Below are 4,498 nucleotides of genomic sequence, written 5' to 3' on the forward strand. Positions count from 1 at the left end.
AGTGGTCTCTTCTCGCTGTCCAGATTCTCCAGTGCGGGTCCTAACCCACCCTTGGTCAGTGCTGGTCACCGACAATAAACAAATTCCATAAGGTTGACTCTTGCCATGCATATTATCAGACCTCAGTGGAATAAAAATAAATATCAAAACAAACAACATTTCCCCAAAGCCCACAAAGACATGGGCACTAAACAGCATGATGCTGAACAATGACTGAGTCAACAGTGAAATCAAAGAAGAAATTGAAAGATTTCTGGAAACAAATGAAAATGAAGAAACATCTTACCAAAACCTCTGGGATGCCATGAAATCAGTTCTCAGAGGGGAATTTATATCTCTATGAGCACACATGAAGAAAATGAAAAGATCACAAATGGAGAGCCTAACAAATCACCTAGGGGAACTGGAAAGAGAAGACCACCAAAATTCCAACTTTAGAAGAAGAATCCAAATCACAAAAATAAGAGCTCAAATATGGGACATAGAAGATAAAAATATAGAAAACATCAACAACAACAACAACAAAAAGCTGGTTCTTTGAAAGAATTAACAAGATTGATGGTCCCCTAGCCAGAATGACCAAGAAAAAAGAGAAAAAGTCCAAATAAACACAATCAGAAATACAAAAGGTCAAATCACAACTGATCCCAAAGAAATACAAAAGATTATCTGAAATTACTATGTACACTTGTATGGAAACAAATTTGATAACCTAGGTGAAAAGGAGGACTTTCTGACATTACACAATCTTCCCAGGTTAAAGCAAGAAGACATTGAGACACTAAATAGAACAATAACAACCCAGGAAATTGATTCTGTCATATGAAAACTACCCACAAGAAAAGCCCTGGACCGATGGCTTTCCAGCAGAATTCTACAAAATGTACAAGGAGAAACTGATACAAATCATACTGAAAGTATTCCAGACATTTGAGAAAGATGGAATTATCCCCAAATCATTTTATGAAGCTGACAGTACACTGATACCCAAACCAGGTAAAGATCCAAAAAAGAAAGAGAACTACAGACCAATATCCCTTCTGAACATAGATGCAAAAATCCTCAACAAGATTCTAACAAATTGGGTCCAAAAACAAATCTCAATAATCATCCACCATGACCAAGGAGGCTTCATCCCCAGGACACGGGGCTGGTTCAACATTCACAAGAAAACCACACGATTATCTCATTGGATGCAGAAAAAGCTTTTGATAAAATCCATCATCCCTTCTTGAAAAAAACCCCAAACATCTAGGTATAGAAAGAACATACCTCAAAATAGTAAGTGCCATCTATGGCAAACCCACAGCTAACATTACTAAATGGAAAGAAACAAGAAACTTTTCTACTGAAAACTGGAACAAGATAAGGCTGTCCATTCTCACCCCTCTTGTTCAATATTGTATTGAAAGTCCTACCTCAGGCAATTAGACAAGACTATGAAATCAGGGGTATCCAAATAGGCAAAGAAGAAGACAGGTTGTCCCTCTTTGATGATGATATGATCCTATACCTTGAAAATTCAAGAGAATTCATCAAAACATGCTGGCACTGATAAAGGACTTTGGCAAAGTCTCAGGGTACAAAATAAATGTGTAAAAGACAGTCGCATTCCTATATGCCAACGATAAGCAGGCAGAGAACCTAATAAAAAGGACAATCTCATTCGTAACAGCCACCAAAAAAAAATGAAACACTTCACCATCTTCCTAACTAGAGAAGTGAAAGACCTTTATAATGAGAATTACAAAACACTGCTTAAAAAAATCCGAGAAGCCACAAATAAAAAAAATTCCATGCTTATGGATAGGAAGAATCAACATTGCTAAGATTTCCATCTTACCAAAGGGAATCTACAGATTTAATGCAATAACCATTAAATTACCAACATCATTCTTCTCAGACCTGGAAATGGCAATACAGAAATTCATATGAAAACATAAACTACCACAAATAACCAAAACAATCCTTAGCAAAATAAACAAAGCAGAAGGTATCACACTTCCAGATTTCAAACTTTCCTAAAAGGCTACAGTAATCAAACAGCCTTGAATTGGTACAAAACACGCACATACACCAATGGAACAGTATAGAAATTCCGGAAGCAAAGCCTCAATTCCTCAGCCAACTCATCTTTGACAAAGTGTCCAACAACAACCACTGGGGAGAGGAGAACCTATCTAGTAAATGGAGCCAGAAAAACTGGCTGACCACATGAAGAAGATTGAAACAAGACCCCTACCTATCACCATACACAAAAATTAACTCTAAATGGATCAAAGACCTAAATGTAAAATCTCAAACTATAAGAATCTTAGAAAACCCTGGAGGCATCCTTATTGAAATTGGAACTGGGAACCAATTCCTATTCAGAACCATAAAGGCCAATACTTTACGAAATAAAATAGACAAGTGGGACCTCATCAAATTAACGAGCTTCTGCAAAGCAAAAAAAAACCATCAAGAGACACCCCACAGAATGGAAAATAATATTTGCCAGCTGTATATCTGACAAAGGCCTAACGTCTAGGATCTACAAGGAACTCAAACATGCCAAGAGGAAAAAAAAACAAACAGCCACTTTAAAAAGTGGGCAAAAGACAGGAATAGACACTTCTCAAAAGAAGATATACAGGCAGTCAACAGACATGTGAAAAAGTGCTCAGCCTCACTCATCATCAGAGAAATGCAAATCAAAACCACACTGAGATACCACCTAACCCCGGAAGAATGGCCATCATTAGTAAAAGAAACAACAGATGCTGGCAAGGATGCAGAGGAAAAAGAATGCTTCTACACTGCTGGTGGGAATGCAAACTAGTACAATCTCTTTGGAAGACAGTGTGACAACTTCTGAAAGAACTAGAAATTGACCTTCCATATGACCCAGCAATTCACCTATTGGGAATATACCCGGAGGAACTCAAATCATTCTACAAAAAAGATACCTGCACACGTGTTTGTTGCAGCTCTATTCAGAATAGCAAAAACATGGAACCAACCGTGTTGCCCATAGAAGCTGGACTGGATTAAAAAAAATGTGGTACATATACACAAATGGAATATGATGCAACCATAAAGAAGGACAAATATATGGACTTTGTGGCTACTTGGATGGATTTGGAGTTGATCCTACTCAGTGATTTATCACAGCAAAAAAAAAAAAACAGAGTTTCATATGTTCTCACTCATAAATGGACCTTGAACAATTATGCTATGGGAAGGCTATTGGCAGTGGTGGGAAACTGTCAGGGGAGGGGGTTGGGATTGGCTGTTGAGGAAAACTGCTAGGGGAGGGAGAGGCATACCTCATCAACAAATGTACCTGCATGATCAATCTTTATATACCTAACCCTGAAATGTACCCCACATCTTTATAATAATAATTTTGAAAAATAAAATAAATGTTGAATTTCAACTAGAAATGAAATTTTCCTTTTTAAAAGGCCATTTGGTTTTTTAAAATATTCCTATAAACACTGTTCTCCTACTCTTATTCAGAAATAGGTATAAACATCCTGGATTTTAATATTTCTCTAACATTTGTATCTGGTTCTTCACTAGGGTTTGAACCAGAAACCAATATGGATCAGCGAACTCTAAGAATAAATCTGCTAGACTGGGATGTGGCTTCTGAGAAAGATTTTCTTCATGATTAGGAGTGATAAACTGGGAGAATGTTCTGCCTTGTTTTTTTCCTGCATCAAATATAGGCTGTTAAGTGAGATTCCTGGATCTTCGGTTATAAACATGTGAGAAAAATATCTCTATAGGGGAAGGATAAGAGAATAAAAGAAGCACTGAACCATCTTCTCTGGGATTATTATATGAAAGTAATAAACCTCTAAGTTTTAATTCTGTTATAGTCTGGTATTCCAACGTTGTTGAAAGCATCTGAATTGATACACCGATTTTACCACAACAATAGGAACAACAGAATTCTACAGTTGTCAGCATGATAAAAAGGCAATTGACTGAGTAAACAATTAGAATTTAGCAGTTTTATATTTGTCTTTATCTGAGTCTTTTTATATTGCTAAATTTTTCTCTTAATTGACTCTATTCTTAATCAAGATGCACAAGATTAGTGATTTCTCCCAAGGACTAATATTATACCAGCTTCTACTCATAGATCTAGCAAGAAAATTCCTATCACAAGAAATACTAATGTGTTAGCAGCCAGACAAAAAGTTTACAGAGAACGTACCTACTTAAAAAGTTGATAAAGAGAACTTTCAGTTTCCAGTTCAGCATGTAAGAAATATGTAGGTCAACACTCTCATCCACACAAGAAGAAAGTTGAACAAATTGAAAACAATGTTTTATTAATTCATCAAATAACTGAGGTTATAGGACAAACCCCTGCCCTTAAAGTTGGAAGGGCACACAAGTGGATATAGAAAATAACAACTTACTGTAGCAGAAACCCACACACAGATACTTTGAAGTCAAGCAGTACAGGGTAGAAAAATTTAAACCAAAATTAATAAATTTCTGG

Source organism: Carlito syrichta, unplaced genomic scaffold (assembly GCF_000164805.1).
Source record: "Carlito syrichta isolate Samal-C Ts95f unplaced genomic scaffold, Tarsius_syrichta-2.0.1 Scaffold220596, whole genome shotgun sequence".
Classification (NCBI taxonomy): Eukaryota; Metazoa; Chordata; class Mammalia; order Primates; family Tarsiidae; genus Carlito; species Carlito syrichta.